The 26,678-nt window shown below is 42.4% G+C and overlaps 1 protein-coding gene across 1 annotated transcript in view; it reads left to right on the top strand.

Moving 5' to 3' along the window:
- The first annotated feature begins 2,150 nt into the window (after nt 1-2,150).
- The window catches only part of cuedc1b (CUE domain containing 1b), a 155,575-nt gene continuing 131,047 nt past the window's right edge, over nt 2,151-26,678 (top strand). The window contains exon 1 of the mRNA XM_060847719.1: nt 2,151-2,511. The gene's annotated coding sequence lies outside the window, so the exon portion shown is untranslated. The remainder of the gene's footprint in view (nt 2,512-26,678) is intronic.

The raw sequence follows: 26,678 nt of genomic DNA, 5'->3' as shown, positions 1-26,678 counted from the left end.
ATATATTTGGAAAGGCAAGGACTGATTAGGGATAGTCAACATGGCTTAGTGCATGAGAAATCATGTCTCACAAACTTGATTGAGCTTTTTGAAGAAGTAACAAAGAGGATTGATGAGGGCAGAGCGGTAGATATGATCGATAAGGACTTCAGTAAGGCGTTTGCCAAGGTTCCCCATGGGAGACTGGTTAGCAAGGTTAGATTTCACGGAATAATTGGCTCAAAGGTAGAAGACAGAGGGTGGTGATGGAGAGTTGTTTTTCAGACTGGAGGCCTGTGACCAGTGGAGTGCCACAAGGATCGGTGCTGGGTCCTCTACTTTTTGTCATTAATATAAATGATTTGGATACGAGCATAAGAGGTATAGTTAGTAAGTTTGCAGATGACACCAAAATTGGAGGTGTAGTGCACAGCAAAGAAGGTTACCTCAGATTACAACAGGATCTTGACCTGATGGGCCAATGGGCTGAGAAGTGGCAGATGGAGTTTAATTCAGATAAATGCGAGGTGCTGCATTTTGGGAAAGCAAATCTTATCAGGACTTATATACCTTGGTAAGGTCCTAGGGAGTGTTGCTGAACAAAGCGACCTTGAAGTGCAGATTCATAGCTCCTTGAAAGTGGAGTTGCAGGTAAATAGGATAGTGAAGAAGGCGTTTAGTATGCTTTTCTTTATTGGTCAGAGTATTGAGTACAGGAGTTGGGAGATCATGTTGTGGCTATACAGGAAATTGGTTAGGCCACTGTTGGAATATTGTATGCAATTCTAGTCTCCTTCCGATCAGAAAGATGCTGTGAAACCCGAAAGGGTTCAGAAAAGGTTTACAAGGATGTTGCCAGGGTTGGAGGATTTGAGCTATAGGGAGAGGCTGGATAGTCTGGGACTTCGGAGGCTGAGGGGTTACCTTATAAATGTTTACAAAATTATGAGGGGCATGGATAGGATAAATAGACAAAATCTTTTCCCTGGGGTCGGGGAGTCCAGAAGTAGAGGGCATAAGTTTAGGGTGAGAGGGGAAAGATATAAAAGAGACCTAAGGGGCAACTTTTTCACACAGAGGGTGGTACGAGTATGGAATGAGCTACCAGAGGATGTGGTGGAGGCTGGTAGAATTGCAACATTTAAAAGGCATTTGGATGGATATATGAATAGGAAGGGTTTGGAGGGATACGGGCCGGGTGCTGGCAGGTGGGACTAGATTGGGTTGGGATATATGTTTGGCATGGACAGGTTAGACCGAAGGGTCTGTTTCCATGCTGTACATCTCTATGACTCTGAAAGGAATTAAATGCCAAAGGAAGTGTCAGATACGGGTACAGTTACAACATTTAAAAGACATTTGGACAGAGACATGAATAGGAAAGATTTAGAGGGATATGGGCCAAATGCAAGCAAATGGGGACTAGTTTGGGAAACTTCGTCTGTGTAGAAGAGTTGGACTGAAAGGTCTGTTTTCATGCTGTCTGTCTCTCAATGCCCAGGAAATCAGGCAGCATCTGCGGAGGAAAAAAAAGCAGAACTAACGTTTCAGACCAGTGACCTTTCACCTCCATTTCTTCTCAGGACAGATTGGAGTAAGCAATAATTGTAGTCCTTCCCCAATCAAAGAAAACCTCACATTTCGTCTTGGGATTTTTAAACGGTATAAACAAATACTAAACACGAAAAGATGCATTTACGTAATTTCTTCAGTGTGTAAGAAACAAATCAAATGCGGCCAATTGTGTTGGTATAATATGACGATTGATAAATCACATTGCAACAAAAGAATTGGTCGATCAAATAGCGCTGACTTCATAAGAGCTTATTACAGGGGTTAGAAACTACTGCAAATAAACCAGACTACTGCAGTCCTATAAAGTGGCGATTTTGCTGTGTTTAACAAAGCAGTGTTTTGCAGGGGGCTTAATAAAGCATTTGTCGGGCATAACAAAACAGAGTATGTTTTGCACTTCTTAATCACACCGAGTTTTGCAGCGTTTAATAAAGCAGTTTTGTACTAATAAATAAACCCAGAGTCTGTTACAGCGTTTAATAAATCAGAGTTTCGCGGCGCTTAATAAACCAATCTTGCTTAACGTTTCATAAATCAGAGTTTTTCAATCCAGCGGAGGGTTTTGCTTATTCCGCCTGGTGAAGTGATCTGGAGCAGGAGTTGTATTTCTCCAGGATCTCCACTAGGAAGCTGCATTGCTCTCTCTCTCTCTCTCTCCCCTCTCCCTCTGTGATTGTGCCAGAACCCTCTCTGAATCCGCTCCATCTCCATTTCCATCTGTTGACCTCGACGCGCCTGAAGAAGACGAGAGAGAGAGGGAGAGGAGAAGATGACAAGCCGCCTCTGAGCCCAGCCCAGCCCAACCCCTGTCAAACTTGACTCGGCTGCGAGAGACCGCTTCCCGGGAGGAGCCCGGGGGGGAGGAGAGCGGGGGTTTGAGCTGGCCCGATCTGCGGACAGGAGGAGAAGGGGGGCTGAGAGTGAGGGGGGTACCTGATTCTAGCCTCTGCTTTGCCGGTGAGTGGTCTCCGGGGATCCTGGGCGCTGGAGGATAGAGGGTGGGGGGAGACAATTAGCGTTTGGTTAAGGGGGTCCTCTTGCAATGGGATCCGGGGAGATTTAACCACCTCCCACCTCGGGATGGCTTGCATTGGGTTGGATTTGTATTTATGTGGATGTGTGTGTGTGTATGTTCTTTCTTTTTACAAAAGTCGGCCTCCTGTGTGTCTTGGGAGCTGCTGCACTGGGAGAGGATTTGCAGGGACTGGGTAAAATCAGTCGCGGGGAGGACACTTTTGTCAAGATCTGAGCAAGCTTCTTAAACAAAACAAAAACCCATCGAGAGAGCATTCCTCCAGCCGGAAACATGTGTTGGATTGTATCAGTCGCGCGAAGGAATTTCTGAATGCTCCCTTCAAAATTAAAGTTCATTTCGCTTCCTGTCAGCGGCCACTTTCCAAACAGTTGTTTAACTTGCTCCCAAGTAGAGGATTGGGGTTTTTGGCTGTGAAAATAATTCATCGCGGTGTTACCTGCTTCCTGTTGCAACTTACCCCTCCCCCATGCCTCGTTTTCCCATGTTCTTCTGTTTCCTTGTTTAAACATGAGGCAAACCGAAGTACTGTACATGTAAGGGAGCACTGACCACCAGAGTTCAGTTATTGTCTATCTTCTCCTTCCCTTTTACTCTTCTCTACTATTCCTTTGCCCCCCCTCCCCATTTAAAGATTGTTAAATAGGAGCATAGGAAGTAGGGAAAGTCGTCCATTCAGTCCCTCCAACCTAGTCCACCATTCCTTATGAAGGGCTCCTGCCCGAAATGTTGATTTTCCTGCTCCTCGGATGCTGCCTGACCTGCTGTGCTTTTCCAGCACCACTATAATCTTGACTCTGGTCTCCAGCATCTGCAGTCCTCACTTTCCCAAAAGATCATGGCTGATCTGATGTAACCTCAAATTCACATTCCCACTTATCTCTGATAACCGGTCACCCCCTAACTGATCAAGAATATATCTCTGCCTTAAAAATGTTGTGCTTACTTTTCAGAATGAGAGTTGCAAAGACTCTCAAGCCTAAGGATTGTTTTCTACCTGATTTCAGTTTTAAATAGGTGACTCCTGATTTTTAAATAGCTCCTCACATGAGATCAAACATCCTCTTCATATTTACCTTTTAAGTACCTCACAAGATCTTTTACATTTCAATCAAATTTTCTCTTACTCTTCTGAATTCCAGCGGATACAGCCCTGCACTATCCACCAAGCACACATCTGGTTGCAGATGTCAATTGAATGAACCTTCCTTGAACTGCCTCAATCCATTTACATCCTTAAGTGAGGTGTTCAGTACTCTGCACAGTATTCCAGATGTGGTCTGTCTAGATAACTGAAGCACAACCTCTTAACTTTTGTATTAAAGTCTTGCCAAATGATAACCTTCCATTTTGTTTACCTGATGACTTGCTGTACCTCTGTACCAACGTTTTGCTATTCATGCACAAAGGCACCCAGATCTCTGCATCTCTGAGCTCTGCAATCTTTTGCCATTTAGATCAGTTTAAGAAATATTTTTCCTGTTAAACCAGAGAATTTCACATTTTTCCACAATATTGTCCATTATGCCCTCTCACTTAATCTAACAATATGCTACCAGAGCTTCTTCTATTTATATTTTCTACTCTTATATCCTATTCTTATATCCTTCTTACAACTTAGCTTTCCTGCCTGTCTTTGTGTCTTTGTAACTGTTCTTGTCTCCCTTCATCTAAGTTCTTTATATAAATTGTAAACAGTTGATGTACCAGCACTGATATCTGTGGTACATTGCTTCTTAAACATTGCCAACCATCAACACTGCTTCCTCTTAGTCAGCCAATTTGCTATCCCATACACCAGAAACTTTTACTTTCCACAATAACCTTTGATGTGGTGCCCTGTCAAATGGCTTCTGAAAATCTAAATACAGTACATTCACTGATTTCCCCTTTGCTATTTTTTACATTTCATCCAATATTCTAACCTGCCACCTGTCTTTGCACGATTGCAGGCTTGTTATTTTGGTTTAGTATTACCGTTCACCTAATTTACCAAGACCTTCAGCCAGTTCAACTTTCAACCTTCATAATTTTTCTTATTTACATTTTTACAAAAACCCAAACCCACTTTCCCTCAAACTGAGTGTAAAATTCAACCATATTATTGCCAGTGTTACTTAGGGGCACTTTCACTATAAGATCATTAATTAATCGTATTTGTTGCACGAGACCAGGTCTGGTAAAGCTAACTCTCTGGTTGACCCTTGAACATGCTGTTCTAAGAAATTATCCTGAAAACATTCTATGAACTCCTCATTTAGGCTGCCTTTGCCAATCTGATCTTTCCAGTTGGTGTGCAGATTAAAATCACCCATGATTATTATTGTTTTAACTTGCTGATGACACCTCATTATTTCTTCCTTTATGTTCCACCGTACCACCTGGTTACTGTTGGAAGGCCTGTCATTCAATCCCTTGACTGACTTCTTGCCTTTGTCATTACTCACCCCTGCCCAAATTGTTTGCGCAGCTTGATTTCCTAAATTTAGATAATTCCACTCCATTGTGCTAATATACTTGTGAATTAACAGAGCCATCCCTCCACCTTTTCCTAATTTCCTGATATATCTAAATATCTTTTACCATTCGAGATTCAATTCTTAATCCATGTCTCTATGATGGATATCAGACTGTAGTTATTATTTACTGTTTGCACTCTCAGTTCATCTGTTTCATGTTGAATGCTACAGACATTCTGATTTAGAGTCTTCAGTTTTGTCTGTTTACTGTCTTTGTAAATTATAATCTGATCTGCTGACTGATCCTTAGTATTGTACTTTCCATCACTTCCTGTTAGGGTCTGTTTATTGTTTCCCTTATTAACACATTTCACTTTGGCCTTAAGTTTCACCTCATCTTCCCAAGTTTGATTCCTTATACCCACTATTGAGTTCAAAATCCTCACTATTTCCTTAGTTATGCAGGTGATGGGAACACCAGCCCCAACATGGTTTAGCTGAAGATCCTCCTAAAGGTACAGATGCTACTTTGCCCTGTACTGCTGCTGGTACCCATGAACCAGAATCTACACCAGTCTTTGTACTCTGCATTGATTTTTCTAATCTGACTTGTCATATGTCAATTTGCATGTAGCTCAGGAATTAATGCAGTGATCATGATCTTTGAGGTTCTGCTTTTTAATTTGACGCCTATATCATGACTACTGACTATGAAGAACTTCCTCTTTGTCCTGCCTATGTTATTGGTAACTATACGGAACCAAAACAACTGGTTTCTCTCCAGTTCCTCTCTAGCACTGACGACTTGTCCTGAGCTATGGTATCATGCAGGAAACACAGCTGTCTGAACTCTCACTCTTTGCTGCAGAGAGCTGTGTCAATCAGTCAGGGGTAAATGTAACGTAATAGGGTAGGGGAATGGGTCTGGGTGGGTTACTCTTCGGAGTGTCATTGTGCAGTTGTTGGGCCGAAGCGCCTATTTCCACACTGTAGGGATTCTATGAATCCTCTTCACTGTACTGTCCGCTGCAACCACCACATTCCTTCTTATTCCCCGCCAGCTTCCTATACCTTGGTGCCATGGTCAGTAAACTCCATCCTAACAACCCTCACTGTCATCTCGACAAGCTGAAAGAACCTCAGACCTATTGGAGAGTTTCATAGGCTAAGGCTCTTGCCCTATGGGTGCCTCCATCTGCCTCATTGGCTGTCCCTGAACACTGACCAAATCAGATGACCTAGCTTGAAGAGGTGTGACTGCCTTCTGGTGCAAAGAATCCAAATAACCCGCCTTCACTTTGAAGCACTGCAGCAAGTGTAGTTCAGTGTCCAGCTCCTTAACTCTGAGAGGTACCTCCTCCAACCTACTGCACATAAGTTTGTTCTGGACCAAAATGTCATCCAGGAACTCCCACATGCTGCAGCTGTGGTACATCACCTGTTCTGCCATCCTTACTGTGTTCTAAGGAATAACTTGCATATTGAATTTCATATTCTTTTTGTTTGTATTTTATTAGCCTTAATACCAGTTGCTATACTATTCTGAACTTCAGGAATAGAATACACCTAATCAAATGGATAAATTCAATCTGGAAAATTACATTACAAAGAGTATGATAAGGGCTTGCAAGTTTAAAAGGCAAATCTTTGCTTCATATACCAACATAAAGATCGATAGATTCTTGGAATGGATAGACCAATCCAATAGATATAAACTCAGTTTGGTGATTGAGGTGGAAACCCTCAAATCATTTAAAGGAATTTGGGTCTACACCTGAAGTGCGGTAACTTGCAAGGCTATGGACTGGGTGTTGGAAAGTGGGATCAGAATGGGTGGCTGGTTTGTTCAGTTGCACACACATGATATGCCTCCTTTCAGTGCAGTAACTTTTCAGTGGTGCTAAACCCAGGAATCGTTAAAGATTTGTTGTATGCTGGAAGGGAGGGACATGTAAGGATTGGAAACTAAGATAATCTGAATGGCCCAACTTATCTTCAGTTGTCTCGAACAAAGCAAAATACGACCTTGTTTATTATAGTTCTCTAGTTGCAAGGAAGTTGCTGAACAATGGAGCAACAACTATAATGTCATGGGAGAACACGGCTTTTTTGTGAAAGCAAAGTCCATTTCATAATATCTATTGGAAAGTTTTTTTTGTTCTTATTAAGTTTGTTGCTATCGCAGATTTGATGTCTACATACAAAGTTTAAGTCTGTATTTCTTTTCATTTTCATGGTTTACATTTACTGGTACTGACACACCTCGGTTACTGGATGTTGGGTTACTTCCAAAACACGGGTTGGATTGGGTAACTTTGACTCAGTAACAGAGGGTAGGAACACATAGCTAGCTCATAGGCTGAAGCTCAGAGTTAACTTCAGGAGAAATAACTTTGTAATTTTTATTTAATTCTCAGAATGCTGTTGCTGTTCATGAGATACGTTTATGTAATTTTAACCATTCTTGGTTGCCTTGAGCTAATCCTCTCCCATGCTCTTCTGACTTGTTCTATCTACATAGCTTACCCATTGAACCACCGTGGTCTTGCAGTGTTGCATCAGGAATTGCAGGTGGCTCAGTGGTTAGCACTGGTGCCTCACAGCGTCAGTTACTCGGTTTCAATTCCATCCTCTGGCTACCGTCTGGGTGGAGTTTGCATATTCTGCCTGTGTCTGTGTGGTTTTCCTCTGGGTGCTCTGCTTTCTTCCCACAGTCCAAAAACATACAGGCTAGGTGGGTCAGCCATTGGGAATGTGAGGTTATGGGACTTGGTGGGATGCTCATTGGAGGGTCGGTATGTACTCGAAGGTTCAAATGGCCTGCTTCCACACTGTAGGGATTCTATGAACCTCAATAGTCTATGAACATCGATCCTGATCCAGCTTTGGTGAATTAATAGACATTACAGAGCGACACCCAAGATGGGATGATATGTGAATCGCTGGTAATGAAGTTCATATGCCATTTTCTGTTCTTGACCTGGTTCAGATAAAAGCGAGGTGCTGCATTTTGGGAAAGCAAACCTTAGCAGGACTTATACACTTAATGGTAAGGTCCTAGGGAATGTTGCTGAACAAAGAGACCTTGGAGTGCAGTTTCATTGCTCCTTGACAGTGCAGTCGCAGGGAGATAGGATAGTGAAGAAGGTGTTTGGTATGCTTTCCTTTACTGATCAGAGTATTGGGTACAGGAGTTGGGAGGTCATGTTGCGGCTGTACAGGACATTAGTTAGGTCACTGTTGGAATATTGCATGCAATTCTGGTCACCTTCCTGTCAGAAAGATGTTGTGAAACTTGAAAGAGTTCAGAAAAGATTTACAAGGATGTTGCCAGGATTGGAGGATCTGAGCTACAGGGAGAGGCTGAATAGGCTAGGTCTGTTTTCCCTGGAGCGTTGGAGGCTGAGGGATGACCTTATAGAGGTTTTATAAAATTATGAGGGGCATGGATTGGATAAATAGACAAAGTCTTTTCCCTGGGGTGGGGAAGTCCAGAACTAGAGGGCATAGGTTTAGGGTGAGAGGAGAAAGATATAAAAGAGACCTAAGGGGCAACTTTTTCACGCAGAGGGTGGTATGTGTATGGAATGAGCTGCCAGAGGATGTGGTGGAGGCTGTTACAATTGCAACATTTAAGAGGCATTTTGATGGGTATATGAATAGGAAGGGTTTGGAGGGATATGGGCTGGGTGTTGGCAGGTGGGACTAGATTGTGTTGGGATATCTGGACAGCATGGACGGGTTGGACCGAAGGGTCTGTTGCCATGCTATACATCTCTATGACTGGTAAAGTGCAGGTTAAGGAGGTGTTCAAGTAAATTTGCTAGATTATTGCTGTCTGAAAGATCACACATATAGCAGCCAGAGTGTGATAGATTGTGAAACATTGTATTCAATGGCACTAATTGAGGGAACTGCTCTGTCGTGGATGCCCTCAAGCCTCTTGTATACTGTAGTAGCTGAACCAATCCAGATTGATGGGGAATAGTCGATCTGGCTTCTGGACTGATCTTTCCAGCAAGTGGAGTCTTTCTCATGTTCAACTTGGGTTGTTACTTGGTGGCGACTGGAGTAAATGTACAACCACCTGATAAAGGAGCAGCTCTCCAAATGTTAGTGCTTCCAATTAAACCTGGTAACCTGGTGTTATATGATTCCTAACTTTGTACACCCCAGTCCAACACCGGCTCCTCCAAATCAGGAGTAAATGATAGCTGCCATTTCTAAGCCCTGAATTCGATGTTGTTCGGGTCCTGCTGTAGATTGGCATGAATTATTTTATTATCAGAGGATTGTGAATAGAGTTGTAGATTGTGATATTGTCTGTCAGTCCACATCCTGACCTTCTGGTCGTGGGGAGCATATTGATGAAATACCTAAAAATCGTTCCTAAATTTCACTATGCTTAAGTAAAAACTTCAGATTTTGAAAGGTGAGATGAAGTTGCAAATTTTTTTAATGTTTGAGTAGCTCCTGGTATGGGACAGTGATTACTAGTTTCTGTCAATCACAGCCATCTTCCATGGCATTCAACGTAATTGTTCCTGACCTTCCATTGACTTCAGTTTTGCTCAGGCTCCTTGCTATTTTATTATCAAGGGCAGTTACTCTTGCATCTCCTTTGACATTCAGCTCTCACATCTACATCACCACCAAGGCTGTGATAAGGTCAGGATCTAAAAGGTTCTGGTGAAATGTGAGCTGTGTGCCTATAGCAGGTTATCGGTGAGTCATTGATGCTCAATGGTACTGCTCATGTCCCCTTGCCTTGTTTTATTATGATTGAAAGGAGGCTGATAGAGTGATAATTTATCCTGTCGGGGCTCGATTTATCCTGATATTTGTGGCTATGTCAAATATGGGCAATTTTTCTGTTAGCCGGATGCCAGTACTATAGCTGTAAGTATGAAAAAGAAGATTCTTAATAGCAAAACAAAGCAAATCAGACAATCAGAAAGCAAGTTGGAGCTACTAATAGTGAGGACATTAAGCAGAAGAAACACCATGAAAGGTTTGTTCAAGTCCAGCTTTGGGATGTGTGATTGGACCAGGAAAAACCCGTAAAATTAGCATTCTGATTTTCACAGCATGCGGATGGAATGACTGTTTGGAGATGGAGATCTTACTGCATATCCATTAAGGATATATTACTATTTCTCTGCTGACAATTTCCCTTTCCCACTCCTCCCGTTCTATCAGGCCATCTCAATCATTGATTTTTAACTGGTCCCACTGTTACTGTTCAATACTGACACCAAAGTACAATGTCCATTCTGTAGAAATTCAAATATTCCAGGGACCCCTTGTGGTCTTTAATGCTCAGTATCACATGGGTCTGGGCCATTAGGGTGCTCATTTGTGTTGATATTATTATGGAAATAACGAACTATAGTTGTTGTATAATCTAAGTATGATGGGACAACCCCCCCCCCGACCTTTGCCTAAATTTAATGTGTCAGCTTTGCCATTGCATTCTTGGAAGTACTGCTCATTGAGTCTCTCATCCCATATCCTCTCCATCACTGTAAAATCCGCCTCTGTAATAATACCCTATTCCCCTCTATAATGTAGATAATGTATTTCCATTCCTGTAAAAGTGCCTGTGGTTGACTAGACGGTCGGATGTGGATCAGATGAACACCACGAGGAAAGAGTTCAATACTTACTGTCATTAATTTGGAGGTGCTGGTGTTGGACTGGGGTGGACAAAGTTAAAAGTCACACATCACCAGGTTATAGTCCAACAGGTTTATTTGGAAGCACTAGCTTTTGGAGCATCGCTCCTTCATCAGTTAGTTGTGGAGGTTAAGATCATGCTCGTAGAATTTATTTCCAAAGGAATCCAGTGTCATGGAGATGTGATACATCTTAGCTTAAAACTTTTATCTTTTATAATGGGATATGCTGGTTTCTGTTCTTTTATTTGTAAGTCACCTGATGAAGGAGCAGCACTCCGAAAGCTAGTGCTTACAAATAAACCTGTTGGACTATAACCTGGTGTGGTGTGATTTTTAACCTGCTTCCATTAATGTTGACTCGAAGCCTGCCTCCATTCCTTACCCAAAGTGAAAAGCCAAGGAATGTTGCTGTGATTTGGAGAATTATCACCAGGGAACCTGCCGTTGTCTGGAGAAGAGGAAAGATATTTCCTGACTCTACCCCTGCCTGTTACCCTAGTGCTCAGTGACTTGTATTGAGGCCATAACGGGCTGAGAGCCCGTCTTCAAATTCTCGTGTTTGTTTTCAAGTCCCTCCGCGGCCTCGCCCTTCCCTAAACCTGTAATCTCCTCCAGCCCAACCCCTCTCTCCAGGACCTGTGCATCTCTCAAATCTGGGTCACTTCCATGTACCCACCATTTCATTAACCCCACACATTGAAATCACCTCAAAACACTCAACCTTTCCCATTGGAAAGCACCAGGAAACCTCTGTCATTGACCAAATCTTTCTTGGTTTTAAATTTTGTTTGACGATCATGGTGTGAAATACTTCGGGATATTTTGCTTCCTTGAGAGCTTGAGATAATTGGAAATGGATGCATTTGTATTTCAAACGTTTCAGGATTCTGAGTAACCCAAATGATATTGTGTAACCACAACAGTAAAGCAGCAAACTGTTCTGAGGGGAGAGATTCCCTTCTGGGAAGTAAGAAAGCATAGAGACCATTCAGGTCATTAAACCTATTGTACATATTTTGTGGCCTATTGTGAAGTATTTAACCTCCACAGAAACACTCTGTTCCTCAGACATGCTAAACGAGAATCAAGAATATTTGTCTATTCTCCCAGCTCCACTGTTCAAACTCAGCCTGCATGCTTCTAAAAAATGAACTCCTCATCACAGGATTCTTTAAGATGGGGTCTTCTTAAATTTTGAGTTGGAACCTCCCCTACCTAGTCCAAAATTCTGGAGGGGTCCTGATCTGAAATAATGGGGTCATGAGTTCCAAAGCAACGACGTCTGTTGTGGAGTTCTAACCGGGTGTTAGTGTTACATGACGTTGCTAAATCTTCTTTGTCTTTGTAAGACTGGGTGAGGAATTTTGGCTTACTACTAGGCAGACTACAGAACCAATGGCCAGGGCCTTCTTGCCTGGAAGCCAAATGTTGATAGCACGTTAGAATGTAAAGCATCCTAGTCTTTCCACAGGTTTTGGATGATTCTAACACACGAACCTGTTCTGCAATGAGTCACTCTTTTGCTTCAAACTTCATAAATATCGATGTGGCTAATTAACATGAAGTGTCAGTCTGATGCTCTTTCTGTGTATGGATTATAGGGGGAATAATAAGCATTCAATTCATAAAGGTGTCCTCCAGTAAGAGGTGAGTAATGAGTGCAGAAGATGGTAAAGGGCATAAAAAGTTAAATGGGAACAATAGCAGGGGATATGCATTCAAAATAAGAAAAAAGCTAAATGTTGAACAGAGGTTAGAAAGTGCTCCAACATGGGATAGACTTTGGGAATTGATTGCAAGGGGATGACATGAGCTTTTTATTGACAATTAAAGTCACTAATCTCACTCCTATCAAGAGGAATTTTGTTGCTATGCGAATGACCAAAAAGCACAGTTGGTAAACGTCTTTGTGTTTAGGTGGCTGTACCCCATGCCACTATTTAACAAAGCCAGGAAGCTTTGTTACTACATAAAAAACAGACTAATTGATCATTCATTCCAAATATTTGGTGAATCCTGGTGTGTGGAAATAGCCTGATTAAATTTTCCAGATTTACAAGCATGTTGGAGAGTTTGAGCCAGAGGGAGAGGCCGAATAGACTGGGGCCATGTTCCCTGACGCGTTGGAGGCTGAGGTTTTGAGAGGTTTGTAAGATTGTGAGGGGCGTGGATAGGGTGGATAGCCAAGATCTTTTCCCCATGATAGGGGTGTCCAAAACTGGAGGGCATAGGTTTAGGGTGAGAAGAGAAAGGTTTAAAAGGGACCCAAGGGGCAAAGTTTTCACACAGAAGATGGTGTGTGTCTGGAATGTGCTGCCAGAGGAAGTAGTGGAGGCTGGTGCAATTACAACATTGAAAAGGCATCTGGATGGCTATATGAATAGGAAGGGTTTAGAGGGATATGGGCCAAGTGCTGAGATATGGGACTAGATTAGGTTAGGATATCTGGTCAGGGTAGACAGGTTGTACTGAAGGATCTGTTTCCATGCTGGACAGCTCTATGACTCTATCTCTCTATAACTAACGACAGGAGCTTTAAAAGTAATATAATAAATCTGAGACTCTTTGAGGGCAGCACTGTGGTTCCATGGTTAGCACTACTGCCTCATACCACCAGGGACCGGGTTCGATTCCAGCCTCAGGTGACTGTCTGTGTGGAGTTTGCACATTCTCCCTGTCTGCATGGGTTTTCTCTGGTTTCGTCTCAGTCCAGAGGTGTGGAGGTTAGGTGGATTGGCCGTGGGAATAGGGATAGAGTAGGGGGCATGGATCTGGGTGGGATGCTCTTTGGAGGGTCACTGTGAACTCAATGGGCCAAACAGCCTGCTTCCACACTGTAGGGGGCTCTATGATTCTTTGGTCTTTTGTAAGGAAGTAGTAAAATGTAAAAATCATAAACAAGCAAAATATAAAATTGGTTCCGAAAGCCAAAAGAGTATGTGAAGGTGGGAGAAATGAAGAAAAGCTCACGTGACTCTACAGTTAGAAAGAAAGAAAGGGAACAAAGTAATTGCACTTATGTAGCTCCTTAATACATCCTCAAGTCCCAAAGCAATTTACAGCTAGTGAGTTAATTTTGACCGACTGTAGGAAGAGAATAAGATGCCAATTTTTACACCGTAGAGTCCTACATACAGCAAATGGACAGTCAGATGATCTGTCATACTTATAGCACTTGGGCCATCCCCAGAACCATTCCTACTCTTCTTGTCCTAGGGGCTATGCAATCCATTATATTCACCTTGGTGAACAATTGTAGCTTTGATCTAAGCTGTTACCTCAACGGTTGTCACGCTCAGCGCCCTGTTAAACTGAGAAAGGTGTCCGGTCAGTTCTGCAATAGTATACCCCAGCTGCACTCATGGAGAAAGGTGGCAGTTTGTTCTCAGAGTTGACTTGACAACCAATCAGCAGCCTCTTCATCTGTGGTGTAACTTGTTGTGATATTTTAAAATTTGGCATTCTTGCGTTTGTCCTGATGAATGCAAGGTGAAAAGCTTTTCCCACACGTCTCTCTTTTCAGCTGTATTCAGGTAGCAGTAGTTATGTTGATCTTAAGGCTCTCCTAACTTCAAATAATGACTCTCAGTTCTGATTTTATCAAAAAGAACTTCTGAAGATCCAGCCCAATGATTAGCTTCAGGTTTTTTTTTTGGAAATGTATAGTACTTGGAGTGCTTCCAATATTCAGGTTTCTGTGTAATGAACAATGGGAACGCTTATATGTTTGTTTGAAAAGAAATAATTTTCTTTGAATTTATCGCAACCATATGAGACTCCGATTTGGACTACGTTCCTCCCAATTGGACAGTCATTTATTACTTTTACTGACCAGTCAGTGTAAGCTGTGGCCCCACTGGAAGTCCAGAATGTGTTATTATTTCTGGATAGCTTCACTTGCCATCAGATATGAAAGTCCAGCCATGACCATCCCTTCACATCAGCCCACCGCTGTTTCACTTTGGAGTTAATTTCAAAATTGCTGCAAAATAATATTATGGATTAACCTGTCAAATTGAACAAGGTCAGCAACCCGTGAATGTTTCCATTTTCTTAAAAGTGCTCTATAAAATAACTATCGACTAACTGCATAGATTGCCATTGTGTTGTTCAGCAATATTTACTAGTTCATTGCATATTCTTACAGGAGGATAATTTTGGCAAACCTCTTTTGGTCTCTTTTAGATTAGACTTTTTTTAGATTAGATTAGATTAGACTTACAGTGTGGAAACAGGCCCTTCGGCCCAACAAGTCCACACCGACCCGCCGAAGCGCAACCCATCCATACCCCTACATTTACCCCTTACCTAACACTATGGGCAATTTAGCATGGCCAATTCACCTAACCCGCACATCTTTGTGACTGTGGGAGGAAACCGGAGCACCCGGAGGAAACCCACGCAGACACGGGGAGAACGTGCAAACTCCACACAGTCAGTCGCCTGAGTCGGGAATTGAACCCGGGTCTACAGGCGCTGTGAGGCAGCAGTGCTAACCACTGTGCCACCGTGCATTGCATATTCTTACAGGAGGATAATTTTGGCAAACCTCTTTTGGTCTCCTTCCATTCCTTAAAAACACAATTTTTCTGGTTACAGCTCTGTAGGCGTTTCCATCTCTCCGAAACCTGGTCCAAATGGTCATTCCTGATTCACAAGTGTGGATTGGTAAATTGACTGGCTGCAGGGGTGAGTGGGGTTAGGATAATGGCAGAACCTGATCTCTCTCCACACCAAACAACTTAGCAATTGGTGACAGCAGGAACTCTGCACAGCATTTTGTTTTCAAATATTTGTTTTGCTTCCTCCTCCCTGAGGGAGAGGGCGATGAGTTTAATCTAGTACACCTCTTGTGATTCCCAAAGATTCACTTAATTTAGCACATACAACCCCTTTAGCATTTACTCACATTACATCCACAAGCAAATCAGCAACAAGTGTCTCTGAACAAATCCTACACTTTCCACATTTCTTTGTGATGCTAAGCCTCAGTAAATATCTTTGGATTTATTTCCATTTGTCTTGCAGACATTATCATTTTGTAAAGAATTTATGGTCTTTAGTAAAAGGGAGATTGAAAACTCATTCATATGCTTCTGCTCACAGAGAAACATGTTTAGCTTTTACCATGCTGGGCTCACTGCTTTTCATCACTTATATAAATGATTTAGGTGTGAACATAGGAATTATAGTTAATAAACTTGCAGATGACACCAAAATTGGAGGTGTAATGGACAGTGAAGAAGGTTACCTCAGAGTACAATGGGATCTTGATCAGATGGGCCAATGGACCGAAGGTGGCTGATGGAGTTTAATTTAGATAAATGCGAGGCGCTGCATTTTGGGAAGGCAAATCAGCACAGGATTTATACACTTAATACTATGGTCCTGAGGAGTGTTGCTGCACAGAGAGACCTTGGAGTATGGGTTCAAAGTTCCTTGAAAGTGGAGTTGCAGGTAGACAGGATAGTGAAGAAGATATTTGGTATGCTTTCCTTTATTGGTCAGAGTGTTGAGCACAGGGCTTGGGAGGTCATGTTGCACTTCTGTATAGGACATTGGTTAAGTTGCTTTTGGAATACTGCATTTAATTCTGGTTTCGGTGCTGAAGGAAGGATGTTGCGAAACTTGAAAGGGTTCAGAAAAGATTTACAATAACATTACCAGAGTTGGAGAATATGAGTTCTAGGGAGAGGCTGAATAGACTGGGGCTGTTTTCCTTGGAGCGTCGGAGGCTGAGGGGTGACCTTATAGAGGTTTATAAAATCATGAGGCACATGGATAGACTAAATAGACAAGGTCTTTCCCCAGGGTGGCGATGTCCAAAACTAGAGGGCATAGGTTTTAGGTAAGAGGGGTAAGATTTAAAAGGGACCTAAGGGGCTAATTTTTCACACAGAGGAAGGTGTGTGTATGGAATGAGCTGCCAAAGGAAGTGGCGGAGGTTGGTACAATTACAGCATTTAAAAGGTATCTGGATGGTTATATGAATAGGAATGGTTTAGAGAAATATGGGCCAAATGCTAGCAAATGAGACTAAATTAATTTAGGATATCAGTTTGGCATGGATGAGTTGGACCGAAGGATCTGTTCCGTGCTGTACCACTCTATGACTGAATTGACATGAGCTCAAGATGATGATTATACTTAAAGGGGTTACAGTGATGTGCAAACTAGACATTTTCTGTCATCACAGGAAGTGATATCACATTACATGACATGATCATACCCTGTTGCAGCCTTGTAGTGAGATAAAGTCCCATTTAGAGACAGTAACAACCAACAATAATAGTGACTTTGCTAGCTTTTGGATTCAGTGCCTCAAGGGCTACATTCACCTGGTGTAGTTAGTCTCACTCCCCCTTGGACATGAAGATTGGAATGGCTTCGCGTTGCTTATCATTTTTCCATTGCATGTTTTGCATCATCAAGGATTGAATTATTGTCAGCTGTGAAACCCCAGCCTTTGAAAACCTCACCAAAATGTACCATCTAGGTGGATGCACAAACTGTGAGGTGTTGGAGTGTAGTCACTGACAGTAGGACCTCATATCAGTGATGAGCTGTGGAGCAGGGAAGATTAAATAGGACCTATCCCTGGAGCTGTCTATTATGCATTATCCATAAGACTGTGGATGGAGATTCTTCAAAAGATGTGGACTTGCTGGTGTTGGGCTGGGGTGGACAAAGTTAAAAGTCACACAACGCCAGATTATCGTCCAACAGGTTTATCTGCAAGTACAAGCTACCTGATGAAGGAGCAGTGCTCCGTAATGCTATTACTCCAAATAAACCTGTTGGTGCAGCATTCTTCAAAAGGGAATTTAGTATATAGTAGATAAGCACAAGAAACAATTTGCAGGGGTTTTCAAAGAGTCAGCACAGGTGTTTATGGGCTGAAGGCTGCCTTCTGTGCTTGTGGTTTTATAAAGTGATACTTGGGGCAGTTTAATAGTCTAAAAGTGCTTTGTCAGTTGCCTGAGCAGAAGAAACTATCTGAATAAATCATCAGTTGCCTTATGCATTTATAGAATGATGGCAGTTTGTGAAATACCCCTTTGGGATCATCATCAGAATAATGCAGAAATCTGAGAAGATATTCTTTCCCATTATATCACACTCGGGTCTTCATCCTTGTGAAAAACGTCATCAACAGCGTCTCTATTCCTCTTTATGATAAAATCCGATACAATATAGGGCAAACAAAGGATCATTTGGAACTACCTCTGAATCATTACCTAGCAAACCTTGCAATATTATGCGACCGGAGAAGGAAACAGTGATATAATCAGGGAGATAGAAGTCTTCTGAAGAAGACTATCAGACTTGAAATGTTAACTGTGTTTCTCTTTCCACATCTGGGTTCCTGCAGCAATTTCTGTGTGTTGTTAATGTTCTGGGGACATAGGTTTAAGTCCGACCATGGCAGCTGGGGGAACCGGAATTGAACTCAGTTAATAAAACATGGAATTGAAACTGGTGTCAGTAATAGTGACTGTGAAACTATCAATAAAAACTCTGGATGATGTAAATCAGAAACAAAAATAGAGATTACTGGAAAAGCTCAGCAGGTCTGGCAGCATCTTTGGAAAGAAATCAGAGTTAACAGAGCGACCCGAGGAAGGTTAAGTCTGTTTTTTTTTCCACAGAAGCTGCCAGATCTGCTGAGCTTTTCCAGCAATTTCTGCGGAATTATCATTCATTGTTGTGGAATCCCATTTGGCTCATTAAGGCCCTTTTGAGGGAAGGAAATTTGCCATCCATACCAGGTCTTGCCTACTTGTGCTGCCAACCCAATGGCAACGTGTTTGACTGTTAACCTCCCTCTGAAATGGCTGACCAAGCCATCTGGAGCAATGGGCAACGAATGCTGGCCTTGACAATGAAATTTACAAGGATGTTGCCAGGGTTGGAGGATTTGAGCTAGAGGGAGAGGCTGAACAGGCTGGGGCTGTTTTCCCTGGAGCGTTGGAGGCTGAGGGGTGACCTTCTAGAGGTTTACAAACTTATGAGGGGTATGGATAGGGTAAATAGGCAAAGTCTTTTCCCTGGGGTCGGGGAGTCCAGAACTAGAGGGCATAGGTTTAGGGTGAGAGGGGAAAGATATAAAAGAGACCTAAGGGGCAACATTTTCACACAGAGGGTGGTACGTGCATGGAATGAGCTGCTAGAGGAAGTGGTGGAGGCTGATACAATTGTAACATTTAAGAGGCATTTGGATGGGTATATGAATAGGAAGAGTTTGGAGAGATATGTGCCGGGTGCTGGCAGGTGGGACTAGATTGGGTTAGGATGTCTGGTCGGCATGGACAGGTTGGACCGAAGGGTTTGTTTCCATGCTGTACATCTCAATGATGCCCACGTTCCATAAAATAGCAAAGGGGCAAAATACAGTGGATAAGATTTTGTGCCAAATGATTCACTTACAAAACACCAACAGATTAGATTCCCTACAGTGTGGAATCAAGTCCACATTGACCCTCCGAAGACCCATTCCCCTATGTTTACCCCTGACTAATGCACCTGACACTACTGGCAATTTAGCATGGGAAATTCACCTAACCTGCATATCTTTGGACTGTGGGAGGAAACTGGAGCACCCGGAGGAAACCCACGCAGACACAGGGAGAATTTGCAAACTCCACCCAGACCGTTGCCCGAGGCAGGAATTGAACCCAGGTCCCTGGCGCTGTGAGGCAGCAGTGCTAACCACTGAGCCACTTTGCCACCACATTTCTAAAGTTCACTCCAATGGTGCAGTAGATCACAACTTTATCTTTTAGTGAATAGAAAAATATGTCATTTGAGCAGAATTTGGTGCCGAAATTACAAGTTACAGTGGTTCCTGTGCTAGATTTTGGACAACCATTAATTGGAACTCTGAGAAACACTGCCAACAGAATAGACTCTTGTAGACTGTTGGGAAAGTAATTCATTAAATGTATTTGGTGACTTGTTTCTCAGATTGGGATTTGTTTCTTGACCGGAATCAGTTATTGGTTGTGTCAGTAACCATAACATTCTACCTTAGGGCTCTTGTGGTACAGTGGTAGTGTCCTTTTGCCTAGGTTCAAGTCCCACCTGCTCCAAAGGTGTGTTTGTAGCATGCCTGAACAGGTTGATTAAAATACCTCCATTCTTCTTTGTCTGTGTAACAGACTGGGCCAACCTAACAATCAGAAACTAAATCTGCTTAGTAATGTGTTGACAATACCTGGTGTAATTAATGGGCAATTTGGCCGGCACATTTTGAGAACAAAGAGAGAGGTTGTGATTTAACAGGGATCTCGGGTTGAACCTCCCTGTTATTTTTAAAAGATCTGCACATTAATTGCCATTTAAAACTAACTGCATGATGTTGGGGCTCATCATAATTAGCAGAAGTATCTTGTTAGCAAATTGATATTGTTAATGCAGTGTTAATTCTGTGGCCCAGAGAAAAGACAGTGTAAAGTGCTGAGGTTCATTCTTGCATGTTGTCAATTGTTGTTACAGATCTTCAGAATAGTACATTTTTACATGTTCTTACATTTCCATTATGTCAACCTTAATCTTTCTTTGTCTGGTTTTCTTTATGGATCTGACTTGACTTGAATTCCCCTTCCTCCACTGTCATTCCTCAACCTTCTCAATCCTTAAATTTGTTTGGTTAAGGTAGACAGCTAACTTTGTTGCAACATTATCAGTTTGCCTTGAGGATGAGTCGTAGCACCAGGCATTTTTACAGAAGAAAAACATCTTAACTAGCGGTGCAAACACTGGGGTATTGCATACAATAACTTAATAAGCATGTGGAATACAAAGTGAAGCTCTCTGTTGGCCAGGATTGGGCTCTGATAAATCTCTTCACTGGTGAAGCTGTTGTATCTTTCTGAAGAATTTATTGCTCTGTGTGTTTTCTGGCCAGCCTTATGTGGAAATATTGATTATAATCTTGCTGCTTAACCACCCTGTAAGCCTTGAAGCTTGTACAGCAAGAAATGAGTAGCCCATCAACATGTTAGAAAGAAATTGGTTACCTTAATTAATAAATCTCCAACCACTGAAGTCTGCTTCTCTGAACAAAGTGCACTGTTAACGTCGGTCACTGAGTGGAGTTGACTGATAATGTGCTGCCCAAATGGTCAGGCTTGGTTCCATTTGGCCTGGGGGTGTCAGCCAATCCCAGAATGGGAGTGCTCTGAATGGAGACCGCCTTTTCAATTAAATAAAATTTTCTCCTCCGATGCTGCCAGAACTACCGAGTTTCTCCAGCAATTTCTGATTTGGTTGCATTATTATGTGTTTCTTACTTTCCTCGATACTTCTACCTCCCCGTTTGATGCTCTGTTACCCGAGAGGACTGACTGGTTTCCTGTTGGAGACCCACTGATTTTAATGAAGAAAATCGCCATCCATTTGCCCCCATGCCCACAGTCTGGTACAGCAGCCCCCTGTCCTACCCAGCCCGGTTACCTCCCTCCTCCTCACTCCCCACTGCTCAGTACAACCAGAGCAGGTATGATGGGCTGAATGGCCTACCTCTGTGCCATGGTATACTTTTTTATGTAATGCCCAGTGAGGGGGATTTCATGCCCTCCCTCCCTTTTTCTTCCCCTGCCCATTTGTTCCAAACTCCGTCCACTTCCCCCCTCCATTCCTGTTTTCCCTGACACTCTGGCTCTTCCGAATTTTATCTCCAGCCAGACTGGGGGATGGGGTGTTGGGGGGGGGAGGATGGTGATGACGACATTGGTGCCATATCTTTATGGATCTCCTGCTGCTGACCTTTGTGTCATGAGATGAGGGACAACTGTTTTAAAAGCAGTTCAGAGATCACTGCTAGAGAAAGATGTGAATAAACGCAGTGAGGAATCTTTATCTAATATTTTCAGAGAGGCGTTAGAATACAAACTTGAGTGTAACAAGATTCCGATGACGTTCAAATCGAATATCAATTCGGTTTAAAACAATTTTTATGTGACTTCGAAGTGATAGACTTAAGGGATTAATAATGAGAGGGAATTTGATTTCACTGTGGCTGTCTCTCTGATTACAGTTAACTAACATTTAAAGGAAAATATTCTTTTGTAGAATGTGGGCATTGCTGGTTGGGACAGCATTTAGCGTGCAATCCGAACTGTCCTTAAACTGAGTGACTTGCTGAGCTATGTCAGAGAGCAGTTAAAGAATGAACCATATTGTTGTGGGTCTGGAGTCACATGTTGGCCAGAACTGATGAGGACGGCATAGTTAAAAAGACACTAATGAACCAAATGGGTTCCCACCAATTGACAATGATACCTCTTAGAGCAGCTTATTTTGTAATTTCCGATTTCAATTACAATCTGATTGTGAAATTCAAATTTATGATTTGTACCCAAGTCTGCAGAACATGAGTTTGGGATTCTGGATTATTAGTCTGGTGACATTACCCTTACCCTATCACGTTTCCATACAAACCAATCATTCAAATATATATGAAACATGCTGAGAATTGTAAAGGATGTTCATAACCTACCTCACTGGTTTCCATGCCTGATGCAGCTCTGTGAGAGGGTAGGGAGTGTTAAGTTTTACATGTAACATGTTGTATAACTGACATAGAACGATAGAGTCCCTACAGTGCAGAAACAGGTCATTTGGCACATCGAGCCTGCACTAATCCTCCGAAGAGCATCCCACCCAGAGCCAACCTGTGACTCTGCATCTGCCATGGCCAATCCACCTAACCTACCTAACTTTGGATTGTGGGAGGAAACTGGAGCACCCAGGGGAAACCCATGCAGACACTGGGGAGAATGCGCAAACTCCACGTAGACAGTCGCCCGAGGCTGGGATTGAACCCGGGGCCTCTGGCGCTGTGAGGCAGCAGTGCTAACCACTGGGCCACCATGCCACCCAAGAGCTTGTATGTATTCAAACACGGTGAACCTGTTGTGACATGGCATCATTTCAGAATTATGCAAGGGAGATAGGATTGGTTCCTGGTTGACTTGTATCATTCTTCCTGATAGTGTGTGACATTCGGAGTTTGTGGTTTGGTTGTGTGGTGTTTGAGAGTCTGATATTGTCTCTCTCTGGACGTGAGTAGACACCCAGCCACGGTTGCTCATTGTTTCTATCCAGGGCTTTGTTAGGTGTTGGCCATGCAATGTTCAATCTAGCCAAATGTCTAGCTCTCTGACCAATGAATGGTACTTACTCATGGTGATAGTCACTATTTTGATGAGTCACTATTGAGTGCCATCAGTTTCAACCAGTTTACTTGCCTGTGGACTGTTGCTCGGTGCTTGGACACTTCAGGGGAAAAACATTGACCATGACACCAGTGAGAAACCATCTTTTGGTCTTGTCTAAAGTATTAAGTGGGCTCTTTCTTTCCTGAGACAGTAAACAAGACCTTGATTTAATGTCTCCTCTGCATGATGTTGCCTCCAACAGGGCCACACACCCTCAGTACTGAATGCCACCTTCAATGTTATTGTGCTTAGGTCTCCGATATGGGACTTGAACACATGGCTGCCTGACTGGAGCAATGAGAGTGTTACCTCAGTGTCCTCCCAGACACCACACAGATCGGAGTGCAGGAGGAAGCAAGATCTTGGCTGCTTGTTAAGGCTCTAGTAAACACAGCTGTGATTGAATGTATGCACTCTTTCATCCAGTAAATATAGCTTTGGACTCAAAGTATGTCACACTTAGGATAAAATGCTGCCTTCACAACAGCCTTGCTTCAAATTCCCTGCTGAGCTCATGACTGATGGCTGTCTGCTGAATTCACTCTCTGTACATCCTGTACTCTAGGAGCAGCACTCGGGTTTATTGGCACCTGCCACCTTGGCACAATAAAACTGATGGTCACAAGAGTCTCTTGTTTTGATTGTCTGCACTGGAATCCAGGCTTGGAAAATATCTGTGGTTCAAGGAAAATAAACATTTGCTGTTCTTCAGTTAATTTCTGGTGAAGTCCAAAAGTGCTTTAAGGTCTTTGGATGACTTTGAGGTGCAGTCACTATTGCTGTATGGGCAACAGCTGGTTTGCCTACGACAAAGTACCACAAAAAGCAGCTGGAATGATTGGCCAGTGAATTTGTGTTTACTGCTGTTCGCTGACAGACGAAGTCTGGCTGGGGCAGAACTCCCCTACTTTTGTTTAAATGGTACCATAGGCCTCTGTCACATTGCCCTGACCCCAAGCAGGCAACCAGGGCCTCAACTGTTTATTTTAGGGTCACCTTTCTGACAGGCCAGTGCTCCCTCATTGGTCATGGTGATCAACAAATGGCTGGTCCTCTGTCCATTCCTTCACACTTGTGCTATCCTGTTCTGTTGCTAATAGGCACCTCCTATTTTAAATTCCAATTTGTCTAACACCTCTCTCTTTCTACCCCCTGATCTATATCCCTCCTAACCTTACTTCAATCAATTCCTTATGTAAGTTCTCGCACCTTAGAATTTGGCCATTTCCAATCTTAATGATATTCTCGAACAATCTTTCACCTTCTATTTGCCTGTGAACAGCTCTGTAGCTCTTCAACTGACCCATGCTATCATTCTTCAGAGTCATATTTCGTAACCTTACTCTCTCATTGCTGCACAGAAATATCAGCCTAAATATTATCCTAGAGTGAGTATGATCTCTCAACCGCTGATTCCGAGTTGAGAGGGCTGCCAGTGTGATGCAGAAGTGTGTTTTAAAGCCCATATTGATTGCATTGTCTGAGCTCTGATCCATCTTATTGATATCCTCTTGCAGTTTGACCTTGTAAATAAGAACTATAAAGTTTCTATTTTGGTATCCCAGAAAATTTGTAGCTACTTCCTCTAGCCTGATAGTTAAATCATTTAATGCACACTGAACAGACGTTAGATCCAGAATCCTGAGTGACATGACTACTAAAAGTCAGTCACTGAACAAACTCTTACCGTCTGCTTTCTGCCTGTCAATCAGCTTTTATTTCAATTTGCCAATCTCCCTCAAATACCAGATCTTCTCCGGCAAATTCTGCATCATGGTACTTTATGAAACTTTTTCTCAGAGTCCGTATATTGCTACAGCTATTGCATTTCTCTCTACTCTCCAACCTCTCCTGTTGCCATCCTCTATCACAGCAGAGACATTGATTATGGGATCTTCTTGACTCCGTACCAAATGGCTTCATCGTTGTTGCCAAGTTTTAATGTTGCTCTTGCATCAAAACCCATTTAACTCCCTCTTAATAAATGGTTTGAACACCATTCTGCTATTATCAATTTATTATTTTTAATTTCATAATGACCCTTTTGTTAGGAAGTTGGAATAAAGGGGAGTGTATATAATGTGATTTAAAGAACTTGACTACAGTTGGGCGGTGCAGTCACACGAACAACTGAAACAATTGCACTGCGGATCACAGACCATGAAAGCCAATTTATTTTAGAATAGGGTAAAAAACACAAAGGAGCCAACTACAAATTATTGGAAGCAGATTTCATGCAGAGTTTGCTTCCAACAGAAAACTAAGTGTGTGAAGAGTATCAACTTTTGTGTCAAGAATGCCTTTAATCTAAAGTTGTTACTTTAGTGAAGAATTGTACAGATTCACAATCTTAACGTGTGGACAATAAGACAGTTGCAATGCTTGTGTCCGTCAGCCATGTGGAGTAGTAAACAAACTCCGAGTTCCTGATCTTACTAAAGTTGTTCAGTTGAGGCAGTGGTTTCTCTCATACATTAAGGGAGGAATTTACAATGGGAGGAGGGTTTGCTCAGAGGCTTTTTGAAATTTTTTCACATTGGACCTGTATTGGCCCCGTGTTAAAGGGCACTATCACATTCTTAAGTGGTCATTTTTCACATGTGAGCAATGGTCGAGCAAATGTTGTTCACAGGTATACTCTTTAGCAGGCTCTGTGTAGGAACTCTAACTGATTCACTCAATCCTCACTCTAACCACCTCCACCTCTCAGCTACCGGATTGCTGAGGCCAATTTTTACACTCTTTACTACTATCATTCTAACATGATCAACTAACTCAACATAGATTCGGAAATTGAGCCTTCCTGTTTAATATGGTTTAGTTCCACATCATGTGGTGAATGTATGCACTGAGCTGTGACACGTCAGAAGCTGCTGGAAGGGGAGTGCGAATATTTCAGTGACTCCATAGAGGAACAGAAAGCGGTTCCAGTAGCTAAGCTCAGGTTCAAATTGACAGTCTTCTGAATTAATCTGGACCTAACAAACCACGGCAAGAGGTTTCCAAGTAAGTGTGAGAGTCATACACCACGGAAACAGACCCTCCAGCCCATGCTGAACAAAATCCCAAACTGAACTGGTCCCACCTGCCTGTTCCTGGCCATATCCCTCCAAAGTTATCAAAACTAGTGAGACAGTAGGCATTAAACAGGCTTAAGGTATGCTGAAGATTAGTATTTGATCACTAACTATGCGTCATGCACAGCCCACAGTCCTTGAGATGACAAATACCTGGGATTCTTGTCCCTTAAGAAATATTTTCTTCGAAGTGCTGGCAAATGAGACTAAGTAAATTTAGGATATCTGGTCAGCATGGACGAGTTCGACCGACGGGTCTGTTTCTGTATAGTACAGCTCTATGATTCTATGACTATGAGAAGTTCCAACCTTTGGCAAGGCTCCTTCTTTGCTCCATCTTCAGTTTACTGTAAGCAGTTCTTGATTTTTTTTTGTTTGATTTAGTTTGAAGTGGTGCTTGCTATTTGTGCTTATTTATGCTGGGAAACGAATTCCATGGTGTTTTTACCAGTAGTTTATTTTGAACATTTGAATTGTTTTTTTTTGCACATTTTTCTTACAACCATTTTCTATGTTTGTTTGAGCTGCTGTCCATTCTTGTGAAGATTGAGAGTTTGTACAATTCTTCACCAAAGTAATACCTTTAGGTGAAATATACACATTCTGGACACAAAATGAAATTGGTGCTCTTCATGCACTTGATTTTTGTTGGATGT

Source organism: Hemiscyllium ocellatum, chromosome 31, assembly GCF_020745735.1.
Source record: "Hemiscyllium ocellatum isolate sHemOce1 chromosome 31, sHemOce1.pat.X.cur, whole genome shotgun sequence".
In the NCBI taxonomy this organism is placed as follows: domain Eukaryota; kingdom Metazoa; phylum Chordata; class Chondrichthyes; order Orectolobiformes; family Hemiscylliidae; genus Hemiscyllium; species Hemiscyllium ocellatum.
This window is presented reverse-complemented; position numbering and strand designations above follow the sequence as displayed.